The sequence below is a fragment of the Balaenoptera physalus genome, assembly GCF_965194825.1.
Source record: "Balaenoptera physalus genome assembly, chromosome: 6".
NCBI lineage: Eukaryota > Metazoa > Chordata > Mammalia > Artiodactyla > Balaenopteridae > Balaenoptera > Balaenoptera physalus.
Window position 1 is genome coordinate 57,753,665 of NC_138885.1, and position 20,961 is coordinate 57,774,625.

Sequence of the window (20,961 nt, forward strand, 5' to 3'; positions counted from 1 at the left end):
AGTTGTTTTAAGCAAAAATGGATTCGAATCAGGCAGCATCCAGTCTAGCACATAGAAAGGAACTCCAAGGAGCTGTACAAAATGAAACACTTTTATAGGCAGATGGGAGCAGGAACAAGGAAGTTATACTAGGCCAAAAAGCCAGTTGGTTATTGCAAGATTACTTTCCTTTAGGGATGGCAGGGGTCTATCAGGCAGATTGCCTAGCTAGTGCTCGCATGTGATTCCTGATTGACTGATTTAGGATCCCCTTTCTGGGAGAACCAAAACTGTAATTAAGTCTCAGCTTGGTGAGGTAAGGCTTGGCATAAGTGATTCCATTCTGGGCTTGTCTTGTTGGTAACAGTACGCAGGGACTTTGCCAAGTGGCTAAAATTTATTACCCCATTTTACAAATGCTAATAATAGACACAGAAGTTAAGTAATGTTCCTGGAGTTATATCCCAACCAGTGGTACTACTGAAACTGAAGGAGAGAATTTTTGCTTTCCAGTTAGGTTCTTAAGCTTCTATGTTACTTTGAAATTGTCTTACTATCACAAATGTTTTCTCCTATCCAAAGCATTGTTTACTGGATATCTACGATAAGCCAGGGAATTTTACATGTTATCTCATTAAATCCTCGTACACCACCCTGCTATAAAATGTTTACTGGTGAGTTCACTGAAGTTCAGAGATGTTAAGTAATTTGCAGGCGACTGAATCAAGATTCTAGTTCCAAGTTCAAGAATCTACCTTTCACTACCTTGCTCCACTTTCCTCCACTACAAATCTGAAAGAAAAACATTTCTGCAGTCACGTGTGAATAACCCAAAAAGGCTAATACACCCCAAGACGACTTAACAACAATCTCTTCTTAAGGGAAAACAATGAAATGACAATTTTTTAAAGTAAAAATAAGTTACTAGAAAAAATGAGAAGTGATTAAGAACAATTCATTTTAAAGCAGGGATCAAAATTTAGCAAATATATACAGATGTCTTAGTATGTCAGGCATTGTGCTAAGTCCTAGCCTCATGGTGCTTACTTTCTAGAGTATTTTGATATAGAAATAAGGAGATATAAACAAGAGAAAGAAGAGTAAGGAAAAATTAAATACAAACACCTGCGGTCAGACTGAGACCCAAGAACCAAATGAGACCGCCAAGAAAAACTCCGTCACGCTGTTTCACGAAAATTTTCCAAATTACTTTAAGTCACAGACAATTGAAAACTTGCTGATTTTCATTAAGGAAGAATAAGATTTAGTTTCAGAAATAACTGTTTCATCTGTTTCTTTACCTTAGAGAAGCCTTCAGCCAAATAGAAACATCGCGAACGGAGCGCACGCCTACAGAAAGCCTCCGCTAGTTCCCGTTCCTTTCTCTGATTGGTTCCTCTCCGGACAGGAAGTCCCGCCTCCCCCCCCCCCCCCCCGGCGGAAAGACTGGAGACGGAATTCAGGTGGAGACGGAAGTCTGCGGGAGACCGGAGCTTTGTGAGGTACAGCAGTTAAGAGTGGCCTAATTGTGGTTATAGCCTCGTGCTAAGTTTATCAGCTTTTTAATTTTTCAAATAACTAGTCTGGTTATGGTAACAACTTTACTACCCTGACGGTTCCTGTGGAGCCTTTTTAGAGGTTTAAAGGAAGAAGAAAAAGACTGCCTCGTTTCAGGCAGCCACCTTAGTGCGTGGGTCAGCCCCGTGGAGCTGGCTGGTGGCGCAGGGAGGACAGGGTTTGGGGGCAGAACTCTTGTAACTAGATGGGTGAAATACCCCTATATAACTTGCCATTGTGACAGCACTATTTGGAAGGAGTTCGTTTTATATGATATTAAAGCAGTATGGCCAGACTTTAGCTGACTAGTAACAAAGTAGCTGAAGTAGCCCCAAAGTAAACACATTAGCTTTACTAAAAAAGACTGGAACATTTACCTACAAATAACCTCTTCAGTTAAGCGCTTCCTGAGGAGGGCACAGAGGTCTGTTTATTTTTCCAACAACAAAGCATCAGACATTTTTGCTTGGGAAAAATCTTGGAATATTTGACTACTTTAATTTTTTTTTTTTTTTTTAATTGGGGATTGGAGAAGGACTTAAGCTCAACTCAGTTACACCCCTTGTTCGCCTTTGTAATTACTGCCAAGAGAGAAACTAAGTTGCTTCTAGCTCTTAGGCTGCTTGGGGAGGGGGGCGGGCTGATGTTAGAGTCCCCTTGAGATAATGATTCTTCTGGGTCAGTCAGAAGAAACAGTCTGCAACAATGGCAATCCCCAGGGTGACACTTCTCGAGGGGGCCTAGATTCAGCTGTCAGTCACCTTCAGCCCAGAGCCATCAAATCCATTTACACAAAAGCTGGTTATCACAAACCTTTTGAAAAGCTAAGTAAAGAGGAGATTTACCCATCCTTGAATCTTCATTCTTTTTTCTTTGATTCCCTCATTTCCCCTATCTTTCCTTTTTTTCCCCAAGTACCTCTGGGAACTTCTGGGATTTTTCCCCTTCTTTTGTTTCACCCTAGATCTTACACTATTGTTATCTTAAAGCTTCAGCTTAAGCTTGACTATAACTCTCAAGATATACAGAAATAAATAACCATACTCTTGTATGAAAATTTTAAATTCTGATAAGTATTTTTGTCTCCAAAAGGATAGGATTTTCTGGGGGTTGAGAAAGGATTGTTTCATGTTTTAATGTTGAGAAAAGTTCTGTGAGTATTTTAAGTATTTCTTTCAGCATATGTTTGGCTATGCATGTACATTTGTACATCCCTTCCTATTGTATACATACCTTTTTATTTTTGTAATTTTTACACTAAAGAGACTATAATATAAAAGCTTGAATCAGTTTGCAACTGAAATGATCCTCAACAACCTATACAAATATGAAAAATTATTTCATTGTGTAAATATAACTGAATTTCAATTATAACAGTTCTTTCTGTGAATTCTATAACTTTGTAATTATAAGGAACTGATTTCCTTTCACTAAGAAAAGGAGACATTCTGGTCATGCTCTAGAAATTCTGATTTTCTCTGTGTAATGGTATTATTATAAACATTTAATTTAACAAATTGAAAGAGTTTTAATTAGTGAAAATTATAAATAAAATACTACATTAAAATGTAAGTTTATTTCGTTGATGTGCGTATGATTGCTAGAATTAGACTAACAAACTATTGCCTCGTATAATGCCTTAAAGGAGCATTTGTAATCATAATTAGTTTGTCAGTTATAAGAAATTTTAGTGTCATGACTGTGGATAGAAGCCACATAGCAAATAGCCTAGGCTTGGTAGAGATATGAGGCCTGGTAAGAAGATCAGGCCAAGGAAAATCCATACTTAGAGCCAAAAGACACTTGATAAAGAACAAGATAGTTCACATGCAGTGGCAAGCCATGTCACTAAGACCAGTACTAACTACTATTCCAGTTGCATATGATATAGCCCAAGTTAGTTCAGCCCTGATCTCCTTCTAGTTACTACCAAAAGGGTACCAAATATTCCACTGAAAAATAATTGGGTGTTTCATTTATTTATTCAACATATTTCTTGAGCATTTACTACTACTTGCCAGGATATAATAGTGAAAGGATCTTAAGTAACTTACCATGTAGTGGAAGGAACCAGCACTAAGTGGGTTTTTGAGGATGATCAAAAATAAACTGTTGTCAAGTAAACATTGAAGTCTTACTTGTAAAATTAATTTGCCCATTCAGACTATATAACAATGTTCACTGTGTCCCAGGAACATTGTTAGAATTTAAAGACATAAAAATCAATAAAATAGGGACTGTATCCCAAGATAGTGTCCTACTTCACTAACTTAGTATAGGCGACTGTTATCTCTTCAGGAACCCAGGCCTGCATGGTTTGGACCTTGCTGATCTCTTAGACCTCTTTTTAGGTGCTCCATTTCCCTCACATCACATTCTAAACACATGAGTTTTGGGGGTTTTGTTATTTACTCTCTGCTGTTGAAACATGTCATCTCTTTTTCTCCTCAGGGCCTTTGGAATGATTGTGGTTCAAGTTTATAACATTTTATTATATAGTTCACCTCTGTACTTACTATGAGGAAAGTAGAGGTATTAGCTTTTATGGGTGGATGTTACCTCTAGTGGGAAATTTTGATCTCTTAATCCACTGGATTCTGATAACATTGTATATTAAATGCATGAAATAAACTCTTCATACTGTCACTCATCTGTTTGATAGGTTTTACTAGTTGATTTTTTTTCCTGTGCCACTATCATTACCACAATTGTGTATCTCAGTACAGATTATACAATTGTGAAACATTATTTTGTTATCTAAATATTATTGAAATTCAAATATAACAGTTCTTTCTGTGAGTTCTGTAACTTTGTAATTAGAAGGAAGTGATTTCTTTTCACCGAGAAAAAGAGAATGGTCATGCTCTAGAAATTCTGATCGTCTCTATGTAATCTCTAGATTGTATAGTGTTCATTTCCTGAGGCTGTTCTGACAAATTACCACAAATCAGGTAGCTTAAAACAACAGAAATTTATCCTCTCACAGTTCTGGAGGCTAGAAGCCTGAAATCAAGGTCAGCCATGCTCCTCTATAGGCTCTGGGGGGAAATCCGTTCCATGCCTCCCACCTAACTTTTTGTGGTTGCCTTTAATCCTTGACATTCCTTGATTTGTAGCCATATCACTCTAATCTTTGCTTCTGTCCTTTTGCCTCCTCCTCTTTTGTCGTGTGTCTCTCCTCTGTGTGTTTCTTTTAAGGGCACATTATGGATTTAGGGCCCACCTAGGTAATCCAGATGGTCTCCTCAAGAACCTTATCTTAATTACATTCGTAAATATCTTTTTTCCAAATATAGTAACATTTAAAGTTTCTAGGAATTTGATGTGGACGTATCTTTGGGACATATCCTAGAATTTCTAGGAATTTGATGTGGACATATCATAAACATATATTTAACCCAATATATATGGGGATTTATTCATTTGATATTTCTTATTTTTCGTATGTTGTCATTTTGAAAACAAATTATTCATGATGCCTTAATACAACTTGAATGACTAATATATATATTCAACACTTAGCTTAAAAACTGTATTCAATCTATCAGATTTTATGGTTAGGAATTTCTATAAAATTTTGATGACCTGGTTCTAGGACTATAAGAATTTCACTGAGGAAAATATTTGGTTCGTATTGGGTGTAGGAAATCATATGTCCTTTGTCGGCTCATTTTCATAATCTAAGAGGAAGAGGCCGAGGTAATGACTATCAAAATCAACCATATGTTACAATCATTTGTTTGAAGTACATTGACAAAGAATTAATGGTTTAATAGGAGAAAAATACATTAGAGAAACATATAAATTGCAGTTAACAATAATTGGGGAAATTAGCAAGATGAGCATCCATTATGGTTGTTTATGTATATTTTTTTAAATTTCTTATACTTACGAGATAGCCTTACTTATAAAAGATTAGAAAGACAAATATGTTTTTTATTGTACACATATATAAAAATCATTGATAGAGGACTTCCCGGGTGGCGCAGTGGTTAAGAATCCACCTGCCAATGCAGGGGACATGGTGTGGTTCAATCCCTGGTCCGGGAAGATCCCACATACCGCAGAGCAACTAAGCCCGTGTGCCACAACTACTGAGCCTGCGCTCTAGAGCCCACGTGCCACAACTGCTGAGCCCGCACGCCACAACTACTAAAGCCCACGCGCCTAGAGCCCGTGTTCCACAACAAGAGAAGCCACCACAATGAGAAGCCCGCGCACAGCAATGAAGAGTAACACCCACTCACCACAACTAGAGAAAGTCGACGCGCATCACCAAAGGCCCAAAGCGGCAAAAAAAAAATATATATATATATATATAATAATCATTGATAGAAATAGACCCTAGTGTTTGTTAGCTGAAATACTGACAGATTACAGCTGAGCTGATTGTTTCCCAGGATTACATTTTCTCTCTTTTTTTAAATTATATTTAGCCAAGATTATCTTCTTTTGGAAATGTACTTGGAAGTTAGGAATTAGCATGAATAAAGAACATTGGGGAAGGAAACAATGGTTTAGAGAATGATACTTTGAGAAAAGGAAAATAACTTTAGAAACAAAAATATAATGGAATTCAAAACAGCTATATTATATATGAAAAATGTATAAAAATACTAGAAAAACAGTACTTAAATGGAAAAAATTCACAGTCAAATGCACTGTTTTGTTTGATTGGAAAATAAAAGACAATTTGTATTTTTAACTGAACTCTGTAGAAGGTTATGGTCATCTCAACATGAAACATAGTATCAAAGCCATGACAGTCTACAGTTTACACAAACCTTTTCGTGGATTAGCTAGGAGCTATTTGACCTAGCCAGAGAGTTTTTGTGTCTCAGATTTTCATTTTTACAATGGAAGACTATCTATCATCTGTGATTTTTGTGTTGATAATGAAAGAAAGTGATTGATATTTCCATCTGGTAGCAAACCCGGCACTTAGGGAGGCATATTAACTATATCACAGCAGTAGCAATTCACCAAATCAGACTTTAGTTGCCTGGAATAGTTTTTCTTTCCCTGACCTCCAACCCTCAAATATTTGAGTTATTAATTTACTGGCAAGGAATAATCAAGTCATAGCCGAACAATGTAAGGGAATTCTGGGAAGTGGATTGAGTTGAGAAATATTTTCTCTTTAACAAGGATTGTTCATTATAGATTATTCTTCAAAGGAAAAGCAGATGATAGAGTTAGAAACTGATGAGATCAGAAAAGGAAAATAGAAGATTATGTATATGGTGTGGGGGTGTGTGTCTGTGTGTTGAGAATCCTTGACACAGGAGTGAGCAAAAACACAGGGATATGTTGGAATCTATTTTGCAGCCTCAGCTATATTGTCTCAATCAATTCTTTATAATCATTTCCAACTCTCTGTTTTTCTCACACACCAACAGGATTTACTCAATGTCATTTCCAGAAGTAACACCTCAAGAAACATTTTCAGAAACAGTTTGTCAATCCCAGGATACTGATACTTTTAGCAGCCAGAAAAGAATTTCTGAAAATCATTTCAAAGACCAAGGTTTCTGAAAATACCATGAGCTCTTTTTTTTCCCCCAAACAAATTGTATACAGTGTACACACATTAACATGGATGAAGAAAATTGGTAAAATGAAGCCTAGAGACTAGGAAGCATCAGTGTTTCACCATTTATGTTTGGATGTATCTGACTTTTGTCTAAAAATCTTGATTTTTCTTTCAGTTATTTTTGGAACAATTAAGCTGTATTGAGATTCTTTTGTAGATGACAAGGTTTTATCTGGAAAGCTAGAATAAAGGTTTTCTTTTACAAAAATTTATTTACTTGGCCAGTGAAGTCCACTCCCTCCAAGGATTGCTTTTACTTTTTAAAATATTTGTTCCTAGGTTCTTAAAAATCTAGAAAGTAAAATAAACTCCTTGTGGAATATAGTTTACATGGATTTTTTTTTTTTCAGTGAAAGGGTGGTACTTTTTCCATTTCAAAAGAATCAAATATATTACAAATGAGGGAATCTGCTTTTTATTGAATGTATCAGTATATATAAACACATATTTATATAGGTATGTGTGTTATTGTCTTTATTCCCTTATATCCAAGGAGAGATGTGTATAATGTATAGTTTAATCATTCAGACCATAATTATAGCCCATGAGTATGGAAAAATCATGAAAAATCTGTTGGCTTAAATTGAAAGTAAAACTCAGGTCTGAGATCTTAACCATTTAAAACCTTGAAATCTCATAAATTAAGCATCGTTGAGCCTGGTCCCATCTTTCATAACAGCTCTCCAGAGAAAATCCTAAAAGCCAGGGCACTCTAAGATGAGCTGTGGATGATTCAGTAGGTGGCACAATTTTCACTGAGTCAGTACTGAACTGATGCCCCAGCATGGTATGAGGGGGCACTGCACTGCTGGAGGTGTCGTCTAATGGATGAGGGTAAAACCAAGGTCTTGACCACCAGCAGTTATTAAAAATCCCATGGCACTTTTCAAAAGAGTAAAGATGATGTTAAACCCTGTGTCCTGGCTAATTTCCAAATTGGGCAATTATATTCTGCCTACTTAAAATTTCCCTGTAATTTTAGTTGGATAATATATTCCTCATCTTCTGTCCTATGCTTTTGCTATTTCCAGTTTAGAGATGGATGCATTTCTGTGGTGAGGGAAGTGTTGCTTCTTTGCAAGGTCTGAGATCAGGGGATGAAAGGTACAACATACATCTATCAGAACAGGTGCCATATTAGTTTGCTTCTCTTGTGATTAGGCTGACTATAAGAAAATTGTCAAATAAGTGTCTTTAAATATAGCCTCGTCAGGTAGTCAGAGATGCTATGCTTGCAAAGGTTTCCAAGATGGGTATTTTAATTCTATTAATTTGTGACTAAAAAATGAGGCTTCTCTTGAAGTGAATATATTATGTAAATAGTAACAATTTAAACATAAAATTATAGACATTTAATAGGAATAATTAAATTTTCCAAATTTGCCTAGCAAGGCTTATCATAGTCACCTAAAACATTAGTTACCATATCATTTTTCACTTATAATGTATTAGAATTTTGTCCAAATCAGTAGTTGTTAAGAGAGAAGGTCACTGTTGGGGAACAAATGGAAAGTATTTCTTAAAAAATAAAAATAATAAACTAATTGTTGGTTAGCATGCCCTGGATTTTGGGAAAACCTGTAGAAAACATTCCTAAGGAAAAGACCAATAGTGGGACTGTGTAAGGCCAGACCCACACTTCCTAACTGTGTTTCCAGCTTCACACAATACTCTTGGGATCAGCCCCATAGGAAAAAACGTACATTAGGAATTCAGTGTCATAGATGGTAACATTTATATTTATCTTGACTATTTAGATGCTTGGCTAGAAAATGATAAAAACTATCAACAACTCATTTTTCTCAAGTACCAAGTATTTTTCTGCAAAGGCAAAAGATCAATCTAATCTCTTAGCCTTCAGTACTTTCATATATTACCTTTTTTTAACAGAATCCTTCCAAGTGGTCTTAAAATGTTGTAACCTCAAAAGTTTCTATTTCTAACAATTAATGTTAACTCTATTACAAAGACTTTCCCAACTAACTTCAAGTCATTCTGCTTTACAGATATATTAAAAACTTATCATAGAGTTAATACAGGAAAATGCTTCAAAGCAAAAGAAATATCTGGCAGCATGCAGAGATAGTACTAAATACTGTAGTAAATAAACATAGTAATTCTGTTTGCGTAAATGCTGTGACTGCCTAATAAAGCAATCACTTGAAAAGGAAATACCATCTTTAGAATCTGAACTTGCCTTCAGCAGAAAATATTTTAATGTTTTTAGCCTAGCTTTGACAACTACAACAGACTGTACTGAGTAACAGTAAGAGTTCACTTTGTAATAGGAAAAGTAGTCACTCTGATCACTTTGTCTTTTTAGTATGCAGCCCAGAGGATTCAGAAAAAGATTACATTTACCATAATTAACATATATGTAAATGGAGATCATGGCTATGAATGATAAATTTTCATAGCAATTTAAATCTTGTACAAATTAATCAACCATACAGACACTTGATTAATGAAAGGCAGTGTCACTTTAAAATGCAACATGTTAATATATATTACTGTTACCACAGATCAAAGAATCTTTAAATGTAAACCAATTAGGACAAAGTTCAATCTACATTTTTTAACAGATTTAATTCCCTTGTAATTATGATGACAATTTGAAAAAAATATGTTGTTCCACTTTATTTACTAATTTTAGTGAAAAGTTGTGCAAATGATTTTGGGTGCTTCATCATAGTGAATGGATTCCCAAAATATAGGATTACAGTACAGTGAATGCACAAAAACAATGATAAATTGGATGTAAGATATTTATTCCCATGTCATGCTAAATTTATAAGTTTTCTTCTAATAATTCCCCATTTTTGCTCTCACTGAGAGAGTTATATTAAACCGATTACTAAATGACTGATATTCTCACTCGGTACAGTGAGATGAGATTTTACTAAGAGCTGTTTTTCTTGGTCTTTGAGGGATAAAAAGTGAAAACTCTTGTCGACTTGAATTTATTGAGAATAGTTTTTATTTTCGTAGTGAAAATGCCTAATTTCCAGAAAAAAAATCTTTTTAAAAAAATATAAAATTTACAATTAATATATAAATATATGTTCAAAATTTAAGATCTGAAATATAATGTTTCTCTATAATTATGTTTTTTGCAAGCAGAAGTTAGGCATAAAAACAAACATACTGCTTTGCAAAGTCAATATAGATCTATTTTACAAGGGAAACCCTATAATTGGTCATTAATTTTTATCAGTAAATTGGGAATCTAAGCTGTTGCCAAATTTTACCACTTAAACCAGTACATCATAGAATGCACTATTGATAAAGAATTGATAAGATAACGAATAAAGAAAGAGAGCAGCTTGTACTAGACAGAAAGATGAAAAAAATGTGACACTGAGTTCTTTGTTAAACTCCTAGTAGCAAACTATGCTCAATACGGCTAATAATTATTGAGCATTTTCTATGTGCCATATGCCATATTAAGAACTTGGCACTTTAAAAATATGCATTTGTGATTTGATTATTAAATCATTTAATCCTGATAACACTTCTATAAAGTAGAATTATTACTTCGCTGAAATAGTAGTAAAACTGGAATTTTGATCTTAGTCCTCATTTCAGAGTTTGTGTTCTTTAAATACTATGCCATACTGCCTCCCTATGACTATGTAGCATTGTTTATCCTTATCCTTATATCTAGCCTCTTAAACAGTCTCATCAGAGCTATAATGCTGCTGATGTTGGTACAGGACCACACTTTGAGAACCACTACTAATGCACTACAAATTCTGTAAAAAGTTTAAATAGCACTACAGTATCATGAATAACGTTTAACTGAGTCCATTGGAATTGTAATAAAACCTGCCTTTAATACACCTCTCCTGGAATATGAGAAAAATAGATGGATAGATAAAATATTAGCAAGCCTATTTAGTCATTAAGTGAGCATTTAATACTTAGCCAGGATCTGCACAAAGTGCTAGGGATACAACAGTAAACAAGTCTCCTATTCCCAGGAGTATACAGTATAGTGAGAAAGGCAGAAAAGTAAACTGCCAATTATAATACATTGTGGTAAGTTAAGAGTTAATTCATGATGCTGTGGGAGTGCATAAGACTGCCCTCAAAGATAGAGAAAAAAAAAAAATTAAACTGTAAACTTAAGCTGTTTTCTACAGCAGAGGTATATGTGGGAATTCTAGGGAAGTCAATGCTGCAATGTTAAAGTCATTAAAGGTGTGGCTTTAAGAAAAAACCTTCAGGCAAGGCAAGGATTGCAAAGATCATAGACACTACCCAGTTGGAGATTATCCAGGCTTTTAATGAATATTATAGAAAGAGATGCTGATCATTATATTAGTTAAAATCACAGAAAACCCCTAAATAAAAGTAGTTCAAACAATTTTGTTTCTCTTACATTCATTAAATTAAGATTAAAGGAGTCCAGTGCTGCTGTAGCAGCTCCATAAAGTCATAAAAGATGCCAGCTCCTTCCTTCCAGCACAATACTTCACCACTCCTAGGATTTGGTCCTCAATCTCATGGTCCAAGGTGGCTGTTGGAATCTAGCTTTCATATCCATCTTCCAGGCAAGAAAATGAAAGAAGAAAAGAAAAAAGGTTCAACCCTCTTTTATTTTTAAGGAGACTCCCCTGATGTATCACTGAACACTTTCCTATATACTGGGTTGGCCAAAAGGTTGGTTCGGTTTTTTCCATAAGATGGCTCTAGTAGTGTCTTTAAGTTCATTTGAAACAATTTTGTTAGATTGTATTGTGACAGCTGTCATATCAGTGTGCATTTAAAAAAAAACTTATCAAAGTTGGTGAATTGTGTGGCCATTTTAATATTGAAGATGGAAGAAAGAAAGCAACATTTTTGGCATATTAATGCTTTATTATTTCAAGAAAGGTAAAAGCACAACTGAAACACAAAACAGATTTGTGCAGTGTATGGAGAAGGTGCTGTGACTGATTAAACGTGTCAAAAGTGGTTTGCGAAGTTTCGTGCTGGAGATTTCTCACTGGACGATGCTCCACTGTCAGGTAGACCAGTTGAAGTTGATAACAATCAAATCAAGACATTAATTGAGAACAATCAACATTATATCAAGCGGCAGACAGCCGACATACTCAGAATATCTAAATCAAGCATTGAAAATCATTTGCACCAGCTTGGTTATGTGAATCGCTTTGATGTTTGGGTTCCACATAAGTTAAACGAAAAAACCTTCTTGACGGTATTTCCTCATGCAACTCTCTACTGAAACATAACAAAAATGTTCCGTTTTTAAAACAAACTGTGACAGGCAATGAAAAGTGGATACTGTACAATAACGTAGAATGGAAGAGATGGTGGGGCAAGCGAAATGAACCACCACCAACCACACCAAAGGCCAGTCTTCATCCAAAGAAGGTGATGTTGTGTATATGGTGGAATTGGAAGGGAGTCCTCTATTATGAGCTCCTTCCGGAAAACCAAACAGATCATTCCAGCAAGTACTGCTGCCAGTTAGACCAACTGAAAGCAGCACTCTATGAAAAGCATGCAGAATTAGTCAACAGAAAACGCATAATATTCAACAGGATAACACAAGACTGCATGTTTCTTTGATGACCAGGGAAAAACTGTTACAGCTTGGCTGGGAAGTTCTGATTCATTCATGGTATTCACCAGGCATTGCACCTTTGTGTTTCCATTTATTACGGTCTTTACAAAATTCTCTTAATGGAAAAAATTTCAATTCCCTGGAAGACTGTAAATGACACCTGGAACAGTTCTTTGCTCAAAAAGATAAAAAGTTTTGGGAAGATGGAATTATGAAGTTGCCTGAAAAATGGCAGAAGGTGGTGGAACAAAATGGTGAATATGTTATTCAGTAAAGTTCTTGATGAAAATGAAAAATGTGTCTTATTTTTACTTAAAAACTAAAGGAACTTTTTGGTCAACCCAATACCTCACTGGCCAGAACTAAATCAGATGGCCATAAACTTAGCAGCAAATGAGGCTAAGAAATGTAGTCACTTGGATAAGTGACCAATGTACTCACCTAAAACATGGATTCTGTTAATAAAGAAAGCAACTAGTAGTGTCTGTCACAGTCATGATTTAGTTTTCTTAGCTCACAGAGGTGGCAATCACTGTTAGTAGAGAAAAATAATATTTGATTTTTTCTGCCTTAACCTTCCCAAAGACACTCATTCCTTTTGAACGGATTGAAATCTTTGCAACATTATCTGTTTTGAAGATAGGGCATAGATTCTCACTACTTTCTGATTCTGAGATATAATCAGTAAACATAAGATATCTTTTAATTATAAATTAAGAGTCTTGAATATGTGTGGAAAATAATATTTGCTTAGCATTCTTAAGATTAAAAAAACTAAATGCTTCCTTTTCATGACTCTTGAATGTCAAATTATTAAAATTGTAATGGTAGTATAAATATGAAAGGTTTGATAATTAAATCATTTTATCATTCATTTATCTGTTCATTCTACACATACATACTGAAGGTACCAGGCTGTGATCTAATTGCTGAGAATACAGAAATTAGTAATACAGTTGAGGTATATGATGGTGCTTACATTCTGAGAGAAGAAAGATAATAAACAAGTAAATATAAATGTTATAGTTTCATGTATTTTAAGTGATGTTATGGGCTGAATTGTGTCCCCCCAAAATTCACATGTTGAAGCACTAACCTCAGTACCTCAGAATGTGATTGTCTTTGGAGATAGGGCCTTTAAAGAGGTAATTAAGTTAAAATAAGGCCCTTAGAGTGGACCCTACTCCAATCTGACTGGTGTTCTTATAAGAAGAGGAGATTAGGACACACAGAGCAACAGCATGCGTGTGTACAAAGAGATGACTATGTGAAGAGGCAGCAAGAGGGTAACCATCTCCAAGCCAAAGAGAGAGGCCTTAGAGAAAACCAACTGTGCTTGGACTTCCAGCCTCAAGAACTGTGAGAAAGTAAATTTCCATTGCTTAAGCCACTCAATCTGTTGTAGTTTATTATGGCAGGCCCAGCAAACTAATACAGGTGCTAAAATGAAAATAAAATAATAACTGGGAGTTTATTTAGATTGGTGGTCAAAGAAAGAAACTTTTTTTTTAATTGAGCTATAGTTGATTTACAATACTGTGTCAATTTCAGGTGTACAATAAAGTGATTCAGATATATATAGATACTTATATATTCTTTTCCAGATTCTTTTCCATTATAAGTTATTACAAGATATTGAATATAGTTCCCTGTGCTACACAGTAAATCCTTGTTTATTTTATAGGTAGTAGTGTGTATCCATTAATCCCATATTCCTAATTTATCCCTCCCTCCACCTTTCCCTTTTGGTAACCAGAAGTTTGTTTTCTATGTCTGTGAATCTGGTTCTGTTTTGTAAATAAGTTCATATGTATTATTTTATAGATTTCACATATTAGTGATATCATATAATATTTGTCTTTTTCTGACTTACTTCACTTAGTATGATAATCTCTAGGTCCATCCATGTGGCTACAAATGTCATTATTTCATTCTTTTTTATGGCTGAGTAATATTCGTGTGTGTGTGTGTGTGTGTGTGTCTGTGTGTATATCTTCTTTTATTTATTTATTTATTTGTTTATTTATTTTTGGCTGCGTTGGGTCTTCATTGCTACGCCCAGGCTTTCTCTAGTTGCAGCGAGTTGGGGCTACTCTTTGTTGCGGTGTGTGGGCTTCTCGTTGTGGTGGCTTCTCTTGTTGCGGAGCACGGGCTCTAGGTGCGTGGGCTTCAGTAGTTGTGGCTTACGGGCTTAAATGCTCTGCCGCATGGGGGATCTTCCCACACCAGGACTCGAACCCATGTCCCCTGCATTAGCAGGCGGATTCTTAACCACTGCGCCACCAGGGAAGCCCATGAATCTTCTTTATCTATTCATCTGTTGACAGACACTTAGGTTGCTTCCGTGTCTTGGCTATTGTGAATAGTGCCACTATGGACATTGGGGTACATGTATCTTTTCAAATTACAGTTTTTGTCTTTTCTGGATATGTGCCCAGGAGTGGGATTGCTGGATCATATGGTAACTCTATTTTTAGTTTTTTAAGGAACCTCCATACTAGTGGCTGCACCAGTTTACATTCCCATCAACAGTGTAGGAGGGTTCCTTTTTCGCCACACCCTCTCCTGCATTTATTATTTGTAGACTTTTTGATGATGACCATTCTGACGGGTGTGAGGTGATACCTCACTGTAGTTTTGATTTGCATGTCTCTGATAATTAGTGATGTTGAGCAGCTTTTTGTGTGTCTGTTGGCCATTTGTATGTCTTCTTTGGAGAAACGTCTATTTAGGTCTTCTGCCCATTTTTTGATTGGGTTGTTTATATTTTTGATATTGAGTTGTATAAACTGTACATTTTGGAAATTAAGCCCTTGCTGGTTGCATCATTTGCAAATATTTTCTCTCATTCCATAGATTTTCTTTTCATTTATGATTTCCTTTGCTGTGCAAAAGCTTATAAGTTTGATTAGGTCCCATTTGTTTATTTTTTAAGTAAATCAGCTTTTAAACTGAGACCCAAATGATGCAAAGGAATCAACCATATAAATATCTGAGGATGTATGTTCCTAGAAGAAGAAACATCTAATGCTAAGACCCATTTTGTCATAAAAGAAATAAGCAAAAAGCCAAACTGACACATAATAATTTTCATCATCAAAAAATTGTTTACTCAGTGACTATCTGTTCATGGTGCTATGGAAGGCTTGTAGAGCATAAATATAAAGTGATATAGCAGGCCATTAATAATGTTATAGTAACTATTTCATTGTGCATATGCTTGTCATTGACCAGTGTCAAAATGACTTTACAGTTGCAGTTACAAATTTAAGGAATTTATTAGCCATTAGCCAAATACTCATTTTGCTCTACAACCGCTAGTACACTAATCTTATACAGATAGTTTTTGACTGTAGAAAGGAGCTCTTTTGGGTATGATAGAAACAAAATTAGAGCTTGGTTCTAATTCAGACTTATCTTCTTAAATGAGCTTTTTACAGAATAGTCATTTGATACCTAAGAATATAAGATATGAAATGGTTTCATGTTTTCTCAAAACTACAAGTGAAAATGATTATCATTGTTTTTGTGTTCTTTTTTGCCAAATATTATCAACTTGAATTTCACATCATGACTTTTTAAAAGGCTATTATATTATGTAAGAGCATCTTTCTCAGTTCTTACTATCATTTTTTTTTTGTTACTATTGCTTCCACTCAAATCCTAGAATTCTTTACAGATAAAAAATAATAAGACAATGCTTTACACATTATCGGAGTTGGCAAGCCTCTTATCATTGTATGGTGACAGACTTGAGCAAAAGAAAGCAAGCTGTAATTTAGTCAGTATTAATGTAAAGAAGCATTTTATTTAGAAAGGAATAAAAGCGGCCAAAAAGAAATGCATTTGTTAAGATGAGAAAAAGTTGCAAGAGCCAAATTCAGAGTACCTGAATATGCCTGATTAGTAACAAAATTCCTAAATGGGGGGCGGGGGGGGAAGGCTTATATTAGATGAGTTGCCACAGCTCTTTAATGGGTAGGAGCAATTTTGTAAATATGACACATAGGCTAGAAAATTATATATATTTTATGTATTGCTTAACATTTTCACTATGTTACATGTTGTTATGTATTTTTCCTCTTATGTCAAAGGGAACATTTCTAATTTATACCTCACATCTTTTTATAAAAAAAATTAAAATAACAACTCTAAACAGCACTAGCTCAATTTAAATCCCATTTGGTGGTCCCTGTATAGTTTTTAATATCATGCAAAAAAAGCCATCATAATTTGCATCCCATCAACTATTCCCTTAACTCTAAAGAGCTTTCATGCCACTCCTAGAGTAGGTCTCTAGGGTTTGAAGCCTGTTCTATCACTCCTATGCTAGATCTATTTGGTAGTAAAATCAGGGTTACTAGCCTGGTGCCCCTTACCTGGGAAAAAAAGTCTGTATTAACCCTGTCTTCACTCTTCTCAGAAAACTGATAATAAATTTTGTCCTCTTACTCTCTGCTCTTTTTAATTCCTGGCATTCCAGAAGTTTTTAGACTTGCCTTTCCAGCTCTTTCCTGGAAATGCTTGAGCTGTTCTAATGGTCTAATGTTTTGCAATTTATCTACTTTGGGCAGTTTCTTTTTTTTTCATGGTGACTGTCTGTTAATATTTGTCAAATTACCAGCAGCTATCTCTCAACACATTCCTACAAATTTCATCTCTCCATCTGTTTTATTTCTAAGTCTTTTCTTTTCTTCTTTCTTCTTTACCTCTTTACCAGTCCACCTATTTCACCTGTAAATGGACTCTTGGACTCTTAATAATCTTTCTCTCTCTCTTTTTTTTAGAATTATCTTCTAAGGTGTTTCCACATCTATAACTTACAACATAGTAGCTTTGCTGACTTAACCAAAATTATGCTGGAAAGCATAACCTTTGCAAAGTATCAACAATACCAGTCTATTAGAGAAGTTTTATGGGATCAAGACTGAGTTATTTAATAATATTGGGCATCTGGTAACCTTAGCATAAACCATTATTTTTAGTTCTTTCTGCTCAGTATCTACTCACAAGCATAATATTAACTTTTAAAGTATTAACCTTTAAATATTAAGTTTAAAAGTATTGAAATGAAGAATAGAATGATTACTTATTTATAATATCTCCAAAAGATTCTAATCATCTAGGTGGAATGAATTATAGTATTGAATCCCTATTTGTTAGTTAATTTCTTATGACATCCAGAAAATATGGCTGCTGTCTTATACTGATGGAAACCAATAGCAACCATTTCCTGGCTCTGCCACTTAAGACCCATCAGCTGATATAATTGTATTTTCTCTCTGTATTACTAACTGCCATTGTTGTAACTGCTCTTTTTTTTTTTTTTAATAAATTTATTTATTGATATATTTTTGCTGTGTTGGGTCTTCGTTGCTGTGTGTGGGCTTTCTCTAGTTGCGGTGAGTGGGGGCTACTCTTCGTTGCAGTGCACAGGCTTCTCATTGTCGTGGCTTCTCTTGTGGAGCACAGGCTCTAGGTGCGCAGACCTCAGTAGTTGTGGCACGTGGGCTCAGTAGTTGTGGCTTGCGGGCTCTAGAGCTCAGGCTCAGTAGTTGTGGCACACGGGCTTAGTTGCTCCGTGGCATGTGGGATCTTCCCGGGCCAGGGCTCGAACCCATGTCCCTTGCATTGGCAGGCGGATTCTTAACCACTGAGCCACCAGGGAAGCCCTGTAACTGCTCTTAATGAAGGTGATTTCCCAACCAAAATACTGACATATGCTATGGAGAATACTTTTAATTTCATTGACAACAACCCCTCTGACTACTCTAGGAGAGGATTTTAAAAACGTATTTTTAATGCATCCTTACAAGTGAAACACAATCTCCAGAAACTGTGATGTCAGAACTTGAAATATATGTATAGATTTTCCTGAAATCCACCTTTTTGTAAGTGTAGAATAATAGTAAGGTCATCTATGATCCAGATTTATTTCTCCAACATGGTTACATTTAAAAACTCAATGAGGGACTTCCTTGGTGGTGCAGTGGTTAAGAATCTGCCTGCCAGTGCAGGGGACATGGGTTCGATCCCTTGTCCGGGAGGATCCCACATGCGGCAGAGCAACTACTTCTGTGCGCCACAACTACTGAGCCTGCGCTCTAGAGCCCGCGAACCACAACTGCTGAGCCCACGTGCCACAACTACTAGAGCCCGCGTGCCACAACTACTGAGCCCCTGTGCTGCAACTACTGAATCCTGCGTGCCCAGAGCCCGTGCTCCACAACAAGAGAAGCCACCGCAATGAGAAGCCCATGCACCACAATGAAGAAAATAGCCCCCACTCACCACAGCTAGACAAAGCCCGCACACAGCAGCGAAGATCCAATGCAGACAAAAAAAAAAACAAAACAAAACAATGGGAAGGCATCTAAAAGCCTTGTACAGCAATCTTTGTTTTCAATCAAGGAAACCTGGAAGTCTGTGTTAGAACTATTAAGATGAATACAACTGAAGATACCGTATTAAGACTCTTGCCAATTTACACCAAACAGTTTAACTCTATAGATGCCAGTGTAGGCATTTATTGTTCTATAAATAGCAATGCATCATTATTAAGAGAGATGTTTTCTAATGAATGTTGGATTTAATAAGAATTTATTCTTTCATTTGACATTTGTCTCCTTAAGCATCTAGTGGAAAGCTAGCTTAATATTAATGCAAAAGCTTAAGCTTTGACTACTAAATTAGGCTGGCAAATGATTCTCTTAGGCTGGCAAATGATTCTCTTAAATTGTCTATCACTTCAAAATTTGCATAAAACTCACATAAACTATAGATTCCTTGCTTGTCTTAATATTTAATATTTGGATCCACTTTATACATTTTTGTTTGTTTTTGAGAAATACTGTAACTTACTAAGAGTTCTAATGTAAGAGAGGTGATCTGCTACTAAATCATATTTCTTGATTTCTTAGGTTTTGATTGTTACCATTTCTGACAACTTTTACCAAAACTGGCATGTCTATATGCTTATGCAGTAGGATAAGTCTCAGTTGCCATGAAGAACTGTAAGAATCAATCTAGTAACTTTGACAAAGGACTATTATTCAGTCATGAGAAAGAAGGAAATCATGCCTTTTGCAACAACGTGGATGGACCTGGAGGGCATTATGGTGAGTGAAATTAGTAAGACAGAGAAAGATACGTACTGTATAGTATCATCTATATGTGGAATCTATAAAAGCCAAACTTACAGAAACAGAGTAGAATGGTGGTTGCCAGGGGCTGAGAGGTGGGGAAAATGGGGAGATGTTGATCAAAGGGCACCAACTTACAGTTTTACAATGAATAAGTTCTAGGGATCTAATGTACAGCATAGTGATTATAGTTTACAATAGTGAAAGTTGAGAGATCTTAAATGTTCTCACACACACCAAAAAATGGTAATTATGTGAGGTGATGAAGGTGTTAACTAACCCTGCTGTGGTAATCATTTCATAATATATAAGTGTATCAAATAAACACATTGTACACCATAAACTTACAAAATGTTTTACATCAATTATATCTCAGTAAAGCTGGAAAAAAATCTAGTAACTTTGTCTGAAAAATTGAGACCAATGGCTATGCAGTTGAGGAGGCTGTTGTAGATCTTCAGTGAGTAGTTATGAAAGCATTTTAAAAAGTAAGAAGCTACTTTGGAGGTTTGAAGTCATTGTTTCATCTTTGGAGGTCACCAGAAAGGTTGCAAAAATATTCTGAATTTGTCAGTAGAAATCAAGTAAAAATCATCCTTAATAGCATAAAGCAAAATAGCCAATCTTTACTTGTAATTTCATTTAAATAAATGTGTACTGCACACCTATTACATATATTACCTAGTGTTATGCTGAGAATCTGGGGAAATCAAAGAACTGAATGAGACATGGTCCTGGCTTTCAAGATAGTAACAAAGACAGGCATAATGATAACTATAATTCAAGGGAGAATAAAGGCATAATCAATGTGCATTGAAGTCAAAGGGGAAGAGCAATTAAGTCTGACCAGGGCAATTAAGGAATACTTTATAAAGGAAATACTACTAAGTTTACCTTTGAAAGACGTATGAAAACTTAAATTGGAAAGAAGGAAAGAAGGAGAATTCCAAGATGGAAGAAGTAGTGCAATGTGGAGATATGAGCGTGCGCGATAAATTTGAGGTATGAAGATGCAGGTAGTAAAGAGCTGGATGATTAAGGATGGAGACACATAAAGTTGATGAACCAGGTTTTAGGAACATACTCCAAAAACACTTTTTAAGATGAATTGGAAAATC

General features: G+C 35.5%; 1 long non-coding RNA gene across 1 annotated transcript in view; it reads left to right on the plus strand.

The window, feature by feature from the left end:
• The first annotated feature begins 1,386 nt into the window (after nt 1-1,386).
• Nucleotides 1,387-20,961, plus strand: part of LOC309662431 — a 137,912-nt gene continuing 118,337 nt past the window's right edge. Inside the window, exon 1 of the long non-coding RNA XR_014264672.1 lies at nt 1,387-19,819. This is a non-coding gene — a long non-coding RNA (uncharacterized lncRNA). The remainder of the gene's footprint in view (nt 19,820-20,961) is intronic.